Source organism: Pinus tabuliformis, chromosome 9 (assembly GCF_031772625.1).
Source record: "Pinus tabuliformis cultivar Carrire ecotype Pingquan chromosome 9, CPIR1, whole genome shotgun sequence".
NCBI classification, from domain to species: domain Eukaryota; kingdom Viridiplantae; phylum Streptophyta; class Pinopsida; order Pinales; family Pinaceae; genus Pinus; species Pinus tabuliformis.
In genome coordinates, this window is record NC_142307.1 from 828,390,599 (window position 1) to 828,410,766 (window position 20,168).

Below are 20,168 nucleotides of genomic sequence, written 5' to 3' on the forward strand. Positions count from 1 at the left end.
CAACATTCTGATTTTGACCACTTTGGTGATTAGCAAAATCATAAATCTCATGTGCATAAAGCAAAACAACATTCTGATTTTGACCACTTTGGTGATTAGCAAAATCATAAATCTCATGTGCATAAATAATTTATAACACATACCTTATGCAAAACAATCAGTCATAGAGCAATTACTTTTATGCCCAAATTTCAAAAAAAAAAAACTTACGCTTACCATTAATTCTTTTTGGCATTGAAACCATGCATGCACAGACAATTAAAGAATGCACACTTTCAAATATTTGTCCCTGCTACGCGTCACATTATTTTTCCCTTCATTAATTTGTAAACACTGCAAAACTATAATGCAAGCATACACTTTCGTGTAAAGTCAACGTTTCATCATCAAAACTCTTCAAATATTTAATCCTTCATGATCAAAATAAATGTGTCAATAATTTCAATCTGGATTGAAGGGAAGACGCCTATATGAATAGTAACAAGGAATTCAAACCAGATATCCCTGTCCTAAACATCCTTTTAAACATGTATTAGGGATCGCAAACCCCTATCCGCCAAATTGTTTACTCAGATCGTGTATCGAACTCAAATGGTATTGTTATTGAAATAACTTGAAAACAGCATGGATTCTGCTGTGGCATTAAGCATCACGAATTGAAGGAATGGTTGGGAATCGCAAATTCCTTCGGGATTTTCATCGCTGGATTTCAATTACTACATTCAAGAGAGCACTGCGAGAAGGCGTCTGCCTTCAGACTTTCATCATCAAAACCGGACTTGAATGTGACGTCTTTTGTCAAACACATTGCCTGCGTCGTCTATGCTTCCGCATTTGACATATACATTAAGAAGGCAAGAGCAGTTGGGCAAAAAGAACCGTAAAACTGTTTTCATCGTTCCTTATAACGATTGAGCACAACGGATGCAAAGGTGAGAACAGAATGAACAACCTCACACATGTATTGATTACATATATCAAATATTATAGAGGACCGATACCTGACATACGCCCACCTATAGCGCATATCACTCTTTGTATATACATGCCTTTGTATGGACCCGTCTTTCATACTTAACGGGCTCAACTTATGGGCCTTGGACACATGATCCACGTAAACCTGACGGGCCTCAGCCCTTGAGCCTATTAGGCCTCTCATTCAATGAGCCCACAATGCCTTGACGGTGTGTAGCTCATAAGCTCTACATACCTCTATAATGAAAACAAACGCGCAACCTTACACATACATAAAACATAAAAGGCACAGGAAACCACTGAAAACCAGAGATGCAAAAAACAGGGCATATACAAAATATTCAATATCATCATGTAACAGCCGGAGCCCAATCAGTTCATGGCATCCAAAGGACAACGTATAGCTCATGGTATTGGAAGGACCAAAATGACACATTTAATAGGAAATTACACATGACAGCAAATCAAACCCTTGACTTCAATACCACAAACGCAGCATATTTTTTTTTTTAATGTGCCATAAAACATAAAAGGCACAGGAAACCACTGAAAACCAGAGATGCAAAAAACAGGGCATATACAAAATATTCAATATCATCATGTAACAGCCGGAGCCCAATCAGTTCATGGCATCCAAAGGACAACGTATAGCTCATGGTATTGGAAGGACCAAATGACACATTTAATAGGAAATTACAAAGGCATGTATATACAAAGGCATGTATATACAAAGAGTGATATGCGCTATAGGTGGGCGTATGTCAGGTATCAGTCCTCTATAATATTTGATATATGTAATCAATACATGTGTGAGGTTGTTCATTCTGTTCTCACCTTTACATCCGTTGTGCTCAATCGTTATAAGGAACGATGAAAACGGTTTTACGGTTCTTTTTGCCCAACTGCTCTTGCCTTCTTAATGTATATGTCAAATGCGGAAGCATAGACGACGCAGGCAATGTGTTTGACAAAAGACATTGCCTACGTCGTCTATGCTTCCGCATTTGACATATACATTAAGAAGGCAAGAGCAGTTGGGTAAAAAGAACCGTAAAACTGTTTTCATCGTTCCTTATAACGATTGAGCACAACGGATGTAAAGGTGAGAACAGAATGAACAACCTCACACATGTATTGATTACATATATCAAATATTATAGAGGACTGATACCTGACATACGCCCACCTATAGCGCATATCACTCTTTGTATATACATGCCTTTGTATGGACCCGTCTTTCATACTTAACGGGCTCAACTTATGGGCCTTGGACACATGATCCACGTAAACCTGACGGGCCTCATCCCTTGAGCCTATTAGGCCTCTCATTCAATGAGCCCACAATGCCTTGACGGTGTGTAGCTCATAAGCTCTACATACCTCTATAATGAAAACAAACGCGCAACCTTACACATACATAAAACATAAAAGGCACAGGAAACCACTGAAAACCAGAGATGCAAATTGCAAATCAAAAAATTCATGGCTTCAAACCCAAATATAAGTGAGACATCTAAACCCGTCAGCGGATTTCTCAAACACCCTAGCAAATAACAAGGACCCGACGGTGCATAGTCAAAGGACTCATGAGAATGCGTGATCATTTCATGAAAACCCCACAGTTTCTCGAAGGCTCAATCACATGAGTAAAGCACAGAACAGATCAATTGCAATTATAGGAAATATCCAGTTATTGAAGGGCTCTGATACCAAATGTAAAAATTTCCATTAACAGGCCAAGATTATCAATACCAAATATTTCACTGACAAACTTAATATGATCTTTGTTTAAGATGACATACCTTGATTAACAGCGGAAGAAGTAATGGCTGCCATCTTCTGTCTTCTGTCTTCTGTCTTCAGAATTCGGTTTCTCTCCTCTTGCCCTCACTTCCTTATGTGTTTCTTGATGGAGAAGAATACAACCCTTGTGGGGAGAGAGAGGACCCAATCCTTTATATATATCATTTAACTCTTAATCTGGTACGTCCATCATATACCAATTCAACGCTTTAATGCTTTAATGCATGCTTTAATGCTTTAATGTTTTTAACGCTTTAATGCTTCAATTATAGAATGATTTATTCATGACTTAATTAATCGGGTCACATTATGATTTAGAAACTGTAGATTTCTAACATGAGTGTCCTTAGTCTTTGCTGTGAGTTTGAGTGGGAATTCCTATATAGGAAACTAAGGGTATGAGAGAGATTTTTGGGATGTTATTTTGAAGTTTTTATTGGGTTAAGAATTAATTATGGTTTATAGTATTAATAATTTTAATTTTATCATAAATATTTTTTTATAATTTTTTATATATTTAAATTTTTTAAAATAATAATAATAATTTATTTTAATATTTATTTATCTATGAAATAAAGATTTGAATAATAAAAATTAAGAAAGTATATATATTAGTTTTGAATTTGAACATATTAAAATAGGTTTTTTTTACAAGAACGGGTATGGGTTTATATTAGAATTGTGGCTAAAATGCCTTTCATCGGTTACAATAATTCAGGCCAAGTCCATGAACTTTCTTCCACCAAATGATCACCTCATAAACTTATCAATAAATCTATAAAAAGTTTGGTTCTATATACATTTTTAAATATATTAGAAAGTTTTACATTTTATTATCTAAATCCACCTATTAAAATTTTAAGTTTCCTCATTCACTTTTCAACCATAATTGAAACCTCTTTTACTTATTAATGGAGCAATCACTAGGATATTTTTAATATACATAATACACTATGATATTCTTAATAGGCTATAATTGAAACCTCTTTTACTTATTAATGGAGCAATTACTAAGATATTTTTAATATACATAATACACTATGATATTCTTAATAGGCTATAAAACACATTTGTTTGATTTTATTTTTTTTTAATCCATCTTCAAATATTATTGAGAATATTGTCTATTCTCTTTATGTGAGAGCTTTAATTTTTAAATACACTTTTAAATATATTTGGATTTAGAGATTTAATTTTGAAATACGCTTTTAAATATATTTGGATTTTTTAAATTTTAATGTGTTAAAATTATCTTTATACTTATGTAAAAGTCTTTAAATTTAATAGATAATGACAACTTTAACTAGTAATAATTTGATAATTTGACATTTCATAAATAAATAAATAAACACATATATAACCATGTGATAATTAAATAATTTAATTTATAAAACCATCATTTTCAAATATCTATTTTAAATAATAATAATTTATTATGTTCTAATACCTTCAATATAAACATATGCATACTAGACATAGTAATGACACACCATGTTCTTATCATTATTGTAATTAAATATGAACTGATGAACGGCTCTCATACCCTACCCAATATATTACATATAGAGTAGAGAGAGAGGTTGTCAAGCATCCAACAAGATGAATGAGAATTTAGAAGGTGGAAGCTTCTGCTCGAATCAGAACAACGATTAGGGATTTGTTACCAACATTCATCCTGCGAGATCCAAATTATAGGATCAGTACATGGAACCTTGTGCTCCAATCAGGAGGAGGAGGAGGATATTTGAGACATATTGAAGTTCACAAGAGTAATAGTGTATTCTTATCCAGGCGTGTTAAAACGGCGATATGACAATCGAAAAGATCTTACGTTCGGCGTACAACACATGCATATGAGTTTCAGAATGTTAGGGCATAGCCATAGTTATCATATGGTAACCCTATTCGGTGTTGCAAAATTAAATAAAAAATAATCCAACCATAGAAAACAGCGCACCCCAAAATCCACATAATCAATGCTCTGGAAAATTTATATATTTCCTGCGCACACCGAATGGAAATAGTCGAGGATTGAAAGAGTATGTCCTCAGTCCACATACATTGAGAAACAAAGAGTAGTCCAAGTAATCGTAACCACACTCGCTGTCATCAAAATAACTAATCAAATCATGAGAAAAATTATATACACTATTACACTGTAATAGTGTCAGAATACACTATTACACTTGTGAACTTCAATATAAATCCTGCTCCGCTTGAATGTCATTTTACAGGTCGGAGATTACGGATGAATTGATTGCTCCCAGACGCTGCACATCGACTACCCAATACCCACATCTTTCTCTTTCTCATGACAACAACATGCAATGGAACGGAGTGTAAGAATACACTATTACTCTTGTGAAGTATGTTCTGATTGGAGCATAAGGTTCCATGTACTAAACCTATGTTTTGGATCTGGCAGGATGAATGTTGGTAACAAATTCCAAATCATTGCTCTGATCCGAGCAGAACCTTCCCAGTACTAAACCTATAACTTAGCTATTTGACGCTACTCACTTCAGAATTCTCATTCACCTTGTTGGAGGCTTGACAAGCTCTCTCTCTACTACATATGTAATATATTTAAGGTTCAGAAGGTGGCAAAACCTATCAAACTCAGGTGTCAAACCAACAGTGAGGACAGCCATCTCTCGCTGCTATCGCGAATGTCCGTTTGAATATATTATTAAAAAAAGTAATATATTTAAGTTGAATATATTATTATAGATATATCTTAAATATGAATCTAAATTCTTTTATGAGTTGATATTATTTAAATGTTTTGTATAATTTTTTCTATTAATTTATAATTATATATATTATATTTTTAGTGTAAATATTATATATATTAATTTTTATTTATGAAATGTAAATAATAAAAAATATAAATCATTTATAAAATTTAAAGACTATTTTATATAAGTTTTCAAATAATTTTAATACATACAATAAAATTCCAAATATATTTAAAAGGGCATTTAAAAATTAAAGTTCTCGCCTAATAATATTTCCATTATCCAAATATTGGATAATGGGATTAAAAAAAACAAATCAAGCAGATCTCTATTATATATATTTAGAATATTTTAGCGCTTGCTTGGATACCTAAAAGAGGTTTCAAGTTAGTTGAAAAGTGAATGAGGAAAAGTAAAAATTAAAAAAAGTGGATTTAGATAATAAATTAGATTTTTTTTAATATATTTAAAAGTGTATAAAGAATGAGAATTTTTTATAAGTTTATTTACTGGTTTATTATGTGATAATTTGATTTTTTTTTTAAATATAAATATTATAGTTAGTGAAAAATAAAATTTTTATTTATTTAATTTTATTTTATTAAAAAAATTGAAATAGGAAAATACATAAGATATTATAAAAAAAAATCATGACATTCCTTTTAAAAATTTTAAAATGAAACATTAATTAATTAATTAATTAATTAAAATATATATATATATAATTTGCTTAATTTTATTCAAGAGAAAAGTAAAAAACTAAGTGAAAACCGAATGGATTATTTAATTCTTATAATGGTGGTACCAATTCGAAGATTTGTTATATATTTTGGGAGAAAATATTTTAATAAACAAATGTGACGAAGGTTCCTTAGATAAAGATAACGCAACATTTTTACTCAAATTCGGATTATTAATGTTCAAAAAGAAAATTTATTTGAACAAATGATGTTATCATTTATTCATACAATGAAGAGAATTATATTAATATGAACTTAATAAAATAGCCATTAATTTTGAAGTCAAGTATATTATTAAATACAAACATTTAAGGAATTTAAAATTTATGATTTATTTATTTTGACAATTATAAATTTATACACCAATTCAATCTTCTGAATTTTATCTATTTTTATACATATCTCTAGGTTTTAACTTTACATATATTTATTCCATTCAATGTTTTACTATCGACATAATTCTAAATTTTATCTTGTTGTAAATATTAGAGACTTTAATCATAAATGTGAAAAGTAAATTTTATCTATTTTTATACATAATTCTAGGTTTTAACTTTAGAGATATTTATTCCATTTAATGTTATACTATTGACATATTTCTAAATTCTATCTTGTAATGGTTAAATGGGATGAATGTGACACAAGAATGGATGATGTAATGTAACAGGACTCAATGGGGATTTGAACAAACTTCATAGATGCAAGGGTGATGCATCTCTGATGCTCTGAACAAGGGTGGCTTGATGATGTTGCCACACAGGGGAGGCCCAAAGGGGATAAAACAAAAATGAGTAAATAATGATTACTCACGATGAAACTCGACACTGAAGGAAACAATTTCATTAGAAAAATGGTGCGAGAGTGTAAGTGACTCAAATGAAGAGATTTAATTAGAATTGGGGACAAAGTGACACTTCATGGAAAAAATGGCTTCCTAGTGAAGTTTGAAATTACCAAAAACAAAGAGAGATCCATTATAGAGCTCAATGAGAGATTTCCAATGGTGTTGACAGTTCATCAAACCAAAATATGGTTCATTGATAATGGTCAAGGAAAAAACTAGGGTTTTTCCTATAAAAGGTTTTCTTGCCCCCTAAATCCAATTCCTTTGCACATTGAGTTGTTAGAGAATTTAGAGAGGATGACGAGGCCATAAACCTTTCTGAGTCTATAACAAATAAACTAATGATTAGAATTCAGATCTTGGAATTTTAGGTAGGTGGCCTAACCTTACTCATTATTTCCAGTCAATTAAGTTCTTAGATTATGGCTTCATAGCGCTTAGGGAAACCTTGGAACTTCCTCATGGCCGCAACACACTTGTTGGGAATTTTTCTATTCTTTGGGGTGTAGGAAAGAGGCTAAAAAGTGTGCCCAACACAGTTTTGTGAGAAAAAATTACGCACTATTCTTGAGGGAAAGACAATACTGGGGGTTTCCAAGAAGCTGAAGCTAAGGTCTGAAAATTCATTTGATGACTCAGATCTGATAAAATATGATGGTGTTTGGCAGAGCTAAAGATTATATGTTGAGAACATAACTTTGATGATCTGCACACTGAGATTCAGAGGAATTAGGTTGACAGAGGGGCTCTTGCACGATATGGGTTTCTCAAGTTCTTGGAGAACCCATTGATAAGGGTGGGTGAGCCACTTTTATCCCGAATTGTGAGATAATGAGACCCAAATTAGGAGGTCTTTATGATACATGGGCAAAGGATTGAGATCGCAATCCAGGACATATACTTTTTGACAAGGTTTCCACCCTTGGGGTGGTGGGAGAGATTCGTCTAGTTCTACCTCATGGGACCTAGTACTCAGGTAAAGGACACAACCATTCAAATACATGACTTAGAGAGGCTTGAGACATGAGCTACAACCATAGTAGTGGTGAGGATCTTGGGTAGTCATGGCTTCCACCACATTTTTAGAGGGAATATGATGCTAGTGGAGAGTGTACTGGGAGAGACCTACTATGGGTGGGACCAGATGTTTTTGATGCATTTGAAACGTCAGTTGGGTCTATGTTGGCAGCGATCCAATGATAACTATTCATTTGGGACAATTTTGTGCTCATTATTCTTTAAGAAGATCCATTCCATCTCACCACATGTACAAATTTGTGATGGGGGCCAACAAGAGCCCAGGATGTGCCATTGGTGGCAGCTACTATGACGATCTAGAGGGGGGGGAGTCGGATGGGTGTTTAGACCTAAGTTCTTTGGTCATTGGGATCAAATGCCATTATTCATAGATGACTATCCATAAAATAGAATGAACTTCGAGGAGGATCCTGATATACCGCTTCCACAAGGACAAGCATGTGGACCAAAAGGTAAAAGATAGTTGCTATATTTTGGTTTCATGTATAATTTAGAAAATATATGTATGTGGTACTGATTTTTCAAAATTGTGGCATGTAGATATAGCACCAGTGAAATCGACATGACATGTGTTGTGAGTTGCAATGCCTGGGGATACAAATCAGAGAGGATTGACATCACAATAGAGGCCATATAGTGATGCATTACTGGAGGTTATCTATCGTAGGTTTAACTTCCTATGGACTAGGGTGACAGAGCGTGGTTGGCATGAGTAGGAAGACTAGTAGATTGATGCTTGTAATAGTCTTCCCTTTGAGTGGCGAGCTATCATGAGGCACATAGCAATGGTTAGTCAGGTAGTCTCAGACTTATGAGCTGAGGGAGTAGCCCCACTAGCACAAGTCTCACCAGAGGATATTGATTAGTTTTAGGGGCGTGTGCGCACCCATTTTTGTATATAGAATGTGATGGGCATATCATATGTAGTTATAGTAGTGGAATTCAAACATTATTTGATGGATATGATGATACATAATATGGTTATGCATATTTTTGTGATGATCTAGTTGGCCATTTTTTTATGTTATGGATGTCGTCTTGTATATGCATGTGATAAATGCCAATATAGAATGTTATTTGCAATGGTATATACATAATTGTTTATGCTCTAGGAACATGATTAAATGAAATGGATTCAAATTCACACATCGAAATATTAACTCCTAGATATTTTCTAAATAGGTCGGGATTATGCGTATGATAAATGCCATTCAATTGCATGACGAGTAGCAAGGAATCAAGAAAAACATGAAGGCAAAGCATTCGATGATCAAGGGCATAAGCTCACAAAACTATCACAACATCATATTCAGCATGATTATTAGTGGCATATATGATGCAAAGGGGTGAGAATGGTCCAAGTTGTTGAGGCTAGATTCCGAGAGAAGTGACTTGCACCATCAGTGTAACTGATGGATGGTGTGGATGATAGGTCCATCTGAAAGGTACAAGAAGAAAATGAATGTAATGATGGGGGATACAAGCTACATAAACATAAAAAAGGAAAAAGAGCATTCATTTCAATGGGAAATGCTATGGGTAGAATTTCTTCAGGTAGAGTGCATTGCGAGGGTTAGGAAGAATTTCTCCTTTTGGAAACTATAAAAGGTATGCCCCCATTTCCAAACACTTATGAATGATATAAGGATCGTTTGATAATGGTCAAAATTTCCCATGCCCCGGGACATTGTGAGTATAGCCATAAACAAGAACAAGGTCACCTTCATGAAAGGTACGAGGGTGGACTTTACAGTCATACTAAGCTTTGGTGTGATTTTTGTCACTCTGATGGTTTAGAAGGCAACACAATGATTTTCACTGGTGCACTCAATAATGATGAGTCTTTGTTCTAATGTTCAGGTGTCCAGGAGGAGTTCGACAGTAAGGTCAAAAGGAGGGGATTTCACACTCAATCAGTAAGACTACCTCCTATGCATAGACAAGGTGGAAAGGAGTGAACCAAATGGTAGTTTTGGTAGAAGTGTTATATGGCCACAAAAATGGGAAGAGTATAAGATGTTAGTTGGTCTTGTGCTTATTCATCGTCCATTGAAGCATATTTTAAGGATTTTATTGACAACTTCAATTTTTCCATTATCTTGAGGGTAATAAGATGATGAATATTGGTGTTCAAAACCCAACAGTGAGGATAGCTCACGCCATATCTCATATTCAAAGTGTTGGCCATGGTTAGAAACCAATTTTTTTGGAACCAAAAACGATCGATAACATGGTTAATGAATAACAAGGTTGTAGTAGCTGCAGTGTTATTGAATGTGGGAATGACTTAACCCATTTGGTGAAATAGTTAACTGCCACAATAATATACTTATGGTTATTAGCTGATGGAGGATGGAACTCCATAAATTCAATGGCCCACTTATAGAAAGGATCGACTACGATGGCAGGATGGATTGGAGCAAGTGGAGCTCGAGCCTTTGAGGTGTATAAATGACATTTGGGACAATGTTTAACTTCCTCAATGCAATCACTAAAGAGAGAAGGCCAAATGTATTTGGTATGCATGATTTTTTTTGTAGTGGTCATTCTAGAGAGATGACCACCACAAGTGCCACCATGATAGGAATGGATCACTTCCTCAACTTTAGCACCGATGAGACAACAACGAAGGACAAGTTCAACACCATGACAATAGAGATCATCACCAATCAGAAGAGAATGATGGGCTTGGTGTTAAATACATCATCGATCATCACGATTTAGATGGGGGATGAATTTCTAGGTTTTCAAATAGGTGAGGATATCACCATACCAAGGATCATCTGAGTTTTTGCGAACATATGTTCATCAAGACGATCATCATTTATCGATAGATTGGGTGCCCAGTAGAAATATTTTATTATATAAGGGAAAACATATTCAAACTAGTTAAATATCTTTATTTAGAAAGTAGTTGAAGTAATTAACAAACAAAAATGATTTATTAATCACTTTGTGAGAATTAATAAAGAAGTGATTATTAAATAATGTTTTAATAATTATCTCAAGGTGATTAAGTCAAAATTGGTGAGAAATAACTATCAGATGATGATTTAATAACTATTTCTAGAGAATATTAAATAAATAATGATTTATTTAATTATTCACATAGGTATTTTTCAATTTTAATGAGAAATAATGTAGAAAAATGTTTTCATAAATTATTTCCTATAGTGAAAGTGGATTTTACAATCGTAAATTTAATCCTACATGGTTTTTTTCGATCAACCTAGTAGGAAATGACTAGGTGACCATTTTTCGGGTGATAACAATGTATATGCTAGATACACATATGAATACAGCCACTTTCTTGGAGCCCTGGTAAAGGCCCACATGCACACACACAAAACACATATATATACATTGACATTTAACGAAGTGAGGGGGGGATTGAATCCTTAAATACAAGAGTAAGGGACCTTGGGAAGGAAGGTTTCAAGCCATGTTAACCAAAAGGAACTAGCATGAAGACCGTATACTAGGTAGAAGGAGGTTCAAACATCGGATAGAGGGCATAGTTGTGACTCGACAGAAAACAATTTTTGTCTAGGGATGAGGTGGCATGTAAGGAGACCAAAAAACCTATATGTTTGGAAGGGGATAGTTTCACCCTTATATGGTAATTTTTCCATGTGTATGTGTGTGCATACATTTATTAAGATAAGAAAAAGGGAATATATATATATATATATATCTCTGTGTGTGTGTGTGTGTGCATACATTTAGTAAGCTATGAAAAAGGGAACACACACACACACACACACACATATATAACATAATGTTAGTGTGAGTGTGTTGGAAACTCCCATAGTGCAACAACATGGACAACCACGTGGGTGCCATGTGGAAGTATTCGTTAGGATGGAATATTGCATTAATAAAACCTTGAGGGCATATAACTTTTATCTCTAGAGTTTCAATTAAGGAAAAACTATATGTTTACAAAAATGTCTTGATTATATGAATAAAATGGTTTCATTCATTTTGAGTTTTGGAAGAGTGAAAGTGATTGAAAAATATTAACCCCATTTCTATGATAGGACACTTGAGGCCGACTCAAAAAATTAACCATATCCTTACATATCTAGTGTGGTATAGGGGTGGTAAGGGCTTTTGTTACACACTCTCTCTCTTCCTCCATCCCTATCTCTCTCTATCTCTCTCTATCTCAACACAAATATTTCCACCTCTCTTCCTCCGTTTCTCTCTCACCCTCCCTTAACATTATTCTCTCTTTCCCCCTTTCCGTGCCTCTCATTCTCTTTATTTCTCTATATCTCTACAATCTCTCTCTCTCTACCCTCTCACTCCCTCTCATTCTCTTTGGTACTCACTCTCTCCTATCTCTATATCTCTCAATCTCTCTCTTCCCCCCTCTCTCTCTCTTCCCTTTCTTTTACTCGCCACTCTCTCTCCCCTCCCTTTTTCTCTCTCTACTTCTCACTCTCTCACTCTATAATTTATCCCCACACTCTCTCCTTCCCCATCTCTCCCTCTAACCCCTCTCTCTAAAATTCCACACATCTCTCCTTCTCCTATTCTCTCACTTCCTCTAACCCAAATCCCCCTTTCCCTCCCCCCTCCCTCCTCAACCACTCATCCCTCTCCCTCCCCCATATCTCTATCCCCTTTTCTCCTCTATATACAACCCCACTCTCTCTCTAAGCCCCTCTTTCTAACGCCCCACTATCTCTCTAACCCTTACTCACTAACCTCCCTGACTCTCTTTCTCTCTCCCCATTTTCCCAACTACACACACTCTCTCTAACCCCAACACTTTGTTTAAACCCAACACACTCTCTAGCCTCAACCCCCCCCCTCTCTCCCTCCCTCCATCTCTCCATTATCATTCTCTCTCTTCATCATGAACCCCACCCTCCCCCTCTCTCCCCCTCACTATTTCTCTCTAACCTCCCCCCATTATCTTTGTAATTCCCCCACTCTCTCTCTAACCCATCATTCTCTCTTTAACTCTTTGTAACATCCCCTCTCTCTCCCCCATCTATATCTCTCCCATCTTTCTTCCCCTAGGCCCCCTTCTCTCTCTTTAGCTCACTCTTATCCCCAACCCCATCTCCCTCTCCCTCACCATACCAACCCTCTCTCTCTCTTTCTAACCCTACTCTCTCTCCATGCTATATCTCCCTACTTTGTCTCTCTCTCTCTTTCTATCTCTTCCCCATTTATGTCCCTACTCTCTCCCCCCTCATTATCTCTATCTCCTTTCTATGTTTTCTTGGTATACTTCTCTTTCTTCCCCCATCCCTTCTCCAACCTCCCTCTCCCTTCCCCTTCTTGCGTTCATTTTGTCTCTCTAGCCCTATATTCTTTTCTCTCTCTAACTCCCCACTCTCTCTCACTAACCCCAAAAAAACCCTATGTCACCGCCGACTCTCTCCATCAAACCCCTACTCTATGTACCCCTCTTCTCTCTTTCTATCCGCTCACACACACACACACTCCTAATGTCACACAACACCCTCTCTCAAATCCTCCCACTCTCTCTCAAATCTACCCTTTTGTCCCTACTTCTCTCTCTTCCCCACCTTCATTCTTCCCCACACTCCCACCTTAACCCCCACCCATCTCTCCCTCTCTCCTATCTCTCTCCCCCTCACTCTCTCTCGAACCCCCCACTCTCTCTCAAGCCCCCATCACTTTCTTTGTAACCCTTTGCTCTCCCTCTTTCTAACTCCCTATCATTCTCTCACCCCTCTCTCTCTCCCCAACCCCCTCTATCTTTCCCCCCACTCTCTTTATCTCCTTTTATCTTTTTCTCCCACCTCTTTCTCTCCTTCTATCTCTTTCTCCCACCTCTTTCTCTCCCCTTGTGCACTCTCTCATTCTATACATCTCTCACTCCCCCTATACTTTCTCTTATCCTCTCTCATACTCTCCCTCTATGTCACTCTCCCATCTCCCCCTCTTTCTTTCCTACCCTCTCGCACTCATATTCACCCCCCCACTCTCTCTCTCCTTCCCATATCTTCTCCTCTCTCCCCATTTCTCTCCCTCGTACTCTTCCTCTCGCTATCTCTCCCTCCCCACTGTTTCCTCCCCCCCTCTCTCTTTCTTTATCCCTCTTTCTATCTTGCTCTCTCACTCTTTCACTCCCGCTTCACTTTCTCTCCCTTCTCTACCCCTCTCTCTCCCCCTCTCTCCCTATCTATTCATGCCTCCTCTCATTCTCTCTCTCTCTTAGCCCACTCCCTTTCTATCTCCCACTTCCCCCAATTCTCTCTTCAACCAAACCCCATTCTCTATTTTCCCAACTATAAACCCCTCTCTATGCCCCTTCTCTCACTTCCCTAACCTCTACCCCAGTCTCCCTCCTATTTCCATTTTTCTCCCTTCTTCTCTGTCTAAAACCCCTCCCCATAGTCTCTCCATCTCCCTGCCACTCTCTCTCTATATATATATTTAACCACTTGCCCCTCTATATCCACCCTCTCTTTAACTTGCACTCTATATCCCTCCCTTTCTTTGGCTTCCTCTCTTCTCTAACCCCCTCTCCCTCCCTTTCTTTGGAATCCTCTCTTCTCTAACCCCCTCTCTCTCCCTCCTTCTCCAACCCCCTCTCCCTCCCTTTCTTTGGCTTCCTCTCTTCTCTAACCCCCTCTCTCTCCCTCCTTCTCCAACCCCCTCTCCCTCCCTTTCTTTGGCTTCCTCTCTTCTCTAACCCCTCATTCCTTCTCCATCCCTCCCTCTTTCTCCATTTTACTCTCTAACCTCCCACACCCTTACCCTCTCTCCCTCTTCCCCACCAACCCCCCCCTCTAATCCCACCACTCTTTCTCCCTCACATTTGCTCCCTCCCTCCCTCTTGATACCTATTTCTCTCCCTCAAGACACTATTCATGAACATTCAAAATAAAAACACAAACTCGTAAAAATATGCACCTACATATATATGTAATTATTCAAAATTAATATAATAATTTACATTATATTAACAAAAAAATATATAATGTTACCACTGTATATTATAATACAATTGAATTAAACAATTAACATACGCATTAATAAAACATGATAATTACGCCGTAAGGCGTTCCTCTTTGAAACGAACTCACCTAACTGCCACCGTGTACAGTTTTGCAACGTTCGATGAAATGTTAGACGATTAAAACAATATTGGGCGTTAGATCACCACCGACTCCTCCTACTTAATCGTAAACCGACTCGGTATTCCTTTACTTTTCAACTTCTTCTTCAACCGTCCGAGTTCTTTTTCTTCACCAATAAATTCAACCAAACCAGCTCCTTCGTTAGATCACCACCGACTTCAACAGGCGATTCAGCCGTGCTTGCAACCAGCTCCTCTGGCTTTTTAATTTCTTCGAGGTTTCTACTGTTTCTTCAACTGAAGGGGCTTTTTAATTTCTTCGAGGTTTCACTCAGTAGAGAATTCAATCTCTGCTCAACACATTCAAATTCAATGAGAGAGCGACTGGACTTCGACATCGATCTCGCACCCTTTAGCCTGATGAGTACGAAGGCTAAAGAATTGGGTCTTCGAAAACTCAGTAGAGAATTCAATCTCTGCTCAACAAATTCAAATTCAATGAGAGAGCGACTGGACTTCGACATCGATCTCGCACCCTTTAGCCTGATGAGTACGAAGGCTAAAGAATCGGATGGAGACAATGTGCAGGTCACCAGCAGAAATACGAGTTAACTTGTAGATTCATATGTACAAACCCTTCGTAAGAACTCTCCATTCGTGTCCAGGAAAAAAGATTATAAATATTGGACTCTAGAAGATTGCCCAAATGGAGTGCCATTAATCTGAACTGCAAGAGGATGCAGAGTTGCCCATGTGTCCGAGACTGAGCATATAAGTTGAGGCTCTGGTATTGGATGAAAAGGAGGAAAAATGTGAAGCAGCAGAAGTTCAGATTTCAAGAACAGCACAGATATGTATGATCAAAGTATGTTGGAAGCAAATCCTGCCAATCAACTACTCAACCATGTCAGGTTTCTGCATGAGGTAATTTCACCGGTTCTCTGCTTTAGAAATGAAATTGTAATTTTATGATTTCCGCATATTGATTCTCCAGTGGATTTTGGGATATCGAGTTTGATTTAATTATGGGGTTTCATATATTATATGGACTAGGTGCAACATGATATTGTGGAAACAGAGGAATACTACCGAAGGGCAATGTTGCCAAGCCCGGAAGATGCAGAGATATTGTCACTCTAAGCCAAGTTCACATGGAAAATACATAACGTTGCAGCGCGGGCTGAATCTTGCTTTGCTCGAGTAGTGAACGCTGTCCCCGATGAGTGGTGGATGTTTCAGATCTCTTTCGTTTAGCTGTAGCACGATAATGAACAATGTTCCATAGCCACATCGGGTAAACCTCATGCTCAGAGGAGTTTTAATTTTGTTTTTTTCATGTTAGTAACGATCTTACTGAATTTATAGTATAGATTTAAATCATTGTGATCCAGTTTGAATTCCAATTTGTTTTGGAATTTATTTCCAATTTAGCGAAAGAACCCAACTAAATAAAATTGGTTAATATATTTACGCCGTAAGGCGTTCCTCTTTGAAACGAACTCACCTAACTGCCACCGTGTACAGTTTTGCAACGTTCGATGAAATGTTAGACGATTAAAACAATATTGGGCGTTAGATCACCACCGACTCCTCCTACTTAATCGTAAACCGACTCGGTATTCCTTTACTTTTCAACTTCTTCTTCAACCGTCCGAGTTCTTTTTCTTCACCAATAAATTCAACCAAACCAGCTCCTTCGTTAGATCACCACCGACTTCAACAGGCGATTCAGCCGTGCTTGCAACCAGCTCCTCTGGCTTTTTAATTTCTTCGAGGTTTCTACTGTTTCTTCAACTGAAGGGGCTTTTTAATTTCTTCGAGGTTTCCACTGTTTTTTGAAGAGGAGGTTCAGGTATGCTTGGACCTTGGTTAACTGTGTGAAGCGGAGTCTAGGGCGATCAGATTCTACGAGATACCCTAGCCTTTTCGGGTTATCCTTCTCTTTTTTAAAATATTCAACAGGTGATCAATTCCTCATCAGGGTTTGTTTTGGTTTTCCCTTAATTCTCTGTTTCTCTTTCTTACAAAAGAATTTATAAGAATCTGAGACATACTCATCAGGGTCTGTTTTCGTTTGTATCTCTTACGGTTTATTTCAGAAGGCTTGTGTAGAACCTTGCCTTCAAAATTCAATATGTTTTAACTATTTCGCTACAGAAATAACAACTGGGACTACAGTAAGTGGTTTCTTGAGCAACATTCTGGGGTTTATCCTGCTATAATATTTGCTTCTTGTGTTTGAGATTTATAAGGTCAGTTCATGGTATAATATTTGCTACTGTTGTCTGAAGATTTGAGGGCGAACTAATCTTTGCAATAACCATATAATTGTTTTTTTCATACACAGCATATAGCACGAGCAGTTAGAGATCCAGCAGCATAACCACTAGAATCAACGCAAGCATAACTTCTGTTAGATCGATAGCAGTTTCACGAAATAGTTTTGGTTTCTGATGTCACATAGACAACTTTTTTTGGTTCAACTATTCTGTAATGGTACCCTGCATAAGGGGGTTGGGTTTTTATGTCAGGTCTTTGTATTATAGGGTTTGTTCTGCAACTGCCATACTTGTCATTAATGTTGTGTAATGGGTTTCTGCATGTTCTGTTTCGAATCGATACTTTTGTAACATTGGGCAGGTTCTGCTGTTTGAGCACTAAATGCATTCACATAAGGCACATGTCAAAGCATGTCAATGCTCTCGTACACGCAATTGGCCATAGTTACCTAACGGTAGATAGGTCGGTGCTGTTTTGTGTTCTAATTTAGGCTAGACCAGTGGTTTTTTGATAGTTGAGAGTAGGTTTAAATGTGCAAAGATTGGAATTGAAAATAAAATTATGTTCAATAGTTAAAACTATGTAATCATCTTTTATTCATCCAGAGGGCAACGGGGTTATTGGATGGTCCAGTGATAGTGATAATGTTGATAATGGCTCCCTTAAATCAAATTCAACAACAAATTTCATTCACCGTTGTTCTCTGCATATTCGATTTTGAAATGGTCCAACACTGTCTTATTCTTTAATTCCTGGCTCTAGAAAATTCTCATGAATTCTCCAAACTTATATCCTTTGTACCAAGCTGGATGCTATTCATCAACCAGGGATGCTGCAGGGGCAATGAAGGCATCCTCCGAGGGGCCATAAAACGTAGGAATTGATATACGTGCAGCAGATGCATTTGTTACTGCTCGATGTTCCACACTTCTAAATCTACCATTGCTCACAACCTGACAAATTATTAGCATTAATAATAACATTTTCAAATTCCCATTGCTCACAACCTAATAAATTATTAGCATTAGCAATAACATTGTCAAATTTTTAGGAGGAAATAAAGTATTGGATCTGCTCTTGCTCTTGTTAAATACCTGCAGTTGATTTGTTTTGTATGTTCAATGAATGCATGCTTTAGATCAACTATATTCTAAGGCCTTTAAATTCAATGGGCTGCACTCAAAAAATTCCTCCTTGAAGAAAGCAGAAAATGTGATTACGGATTAGTTGGTATCTTCTGTCTCTTGAATGAATGAATGGGCTAGATAGAACTGTGTTCTGAGACCTATGCATTTCTGATATGATTGAACCACATGGTTCAGTTTACATCTATGGGAAATCAATGAATTTCTTTCAGAAACGATGTTCAGAACTTAAGAGACCAATATTTGGGATCTAAAATTCAAAATTTGATTGTAGGAAGATGTGGGTGGATTAACCTCTCAAGACCAACCTTTCTAAAAGAGGTATTTAAAATCTTAGGCTATTTATAATTTGTGGGGGGAATTTACCTAGATTTTGCAACTATATGAATTACAGTGGCTAAGATAGTGTCTATGTTCTGCTGTCTCTATATATCGCTATTGCGTACCTACTTCCTTGCCTTGAACTATGATTAAGACCAAAGAGAAATGAGGTGCTTTAATGCCCTGATGGGGAAGATGTCATTTCTTCATGTCTTTGTGTTCATAATGGTCCTATCCGTACAAAAACAAATAGGATATATATAAACCCTGGATCTATTAATTGTTGTTTAATTGCCTTTTGATCCCTGTATTCAGGTTTAAGTTAGATTTATGGTACTTGGAACATCTTAAATTGGTAAGTGAATGAGTACTTATTTCAAAATTAAGATTTGACATTGATATCTCTGTTGGACCTCACAACAAAAGAGCACAAGTTTTTATATAAGTTACGTTGAGCTGCTAGTGTAATGGTTTCTTTTCCAAATAAAGAGTTAAGATGGATTTATCCTGAATGGAACTTCGTTAGTAAATGGATACTTCTAAAATTCAAATTTGAGATTGATGAAGACCTATTGGACTACTTTGCCTAGGACTGAATTATTACTTCGAGATTGTGCAAATTTCTTGTACTTGAATCTTCTACAATTGCTGAGATGAGCATATTCTTGATTTCTTTTTATGGTTGATATATCCAAGTCCAGTTAAGGTAACTTAAATTTTCTCTGCAGAGCAATGTTCAACTCTAGAAGGCAAGGAATCATTCAGCTGCTGGGAGACATTTTTTGAATTTGAGAAGATGAAGGTTTGATTTTCATAAACATTGATATTTGTTCTGTTTAGCATGTAAGAGTAAGAGGCCAGATGTAAGAAGTGATTATTATATCGGAATAGTTGAAAAGCATTAAGGAACAGAGCATCACGTAATTCTTCACTAAATCTCTTCTGCTGTAAACTTGTTTGCAGGTTTTGAGATTGGAAATCTTCATTTGATCCCTCTACTAAAGCTTGCACAGCCTATTCTCTATTATAGTTACTAACCCCTTTTCAGATCACGGGAAGCATTCTTTGACATTTATGTTAGGTTTAAATGGGTGGTGTAAGTCTACCCCTTTGGAAACCTGAGGACCAGAGTGCTGTGCAGATTGGAGGTGTCTGCATCAAAACATAAAGGCATACTTTTCTCGTAGTTCTTGAGAACACTGTTAAAAATTCCATATG

General features: G+C 36.7%; 1 pseudogene; it reads left to right on the plus strand.

The window, feature by feature from the left end:
* Positions 1-470: 470 nt before the first annotated feature.
* On the plus strand, positions 471-16,479 carry LOC149151346 (uncharacterized; annotated as a pseudogene).
* The last annotated feature ends 3,689 nt before the right edge of the window (positions 16,480-20,168 follow it).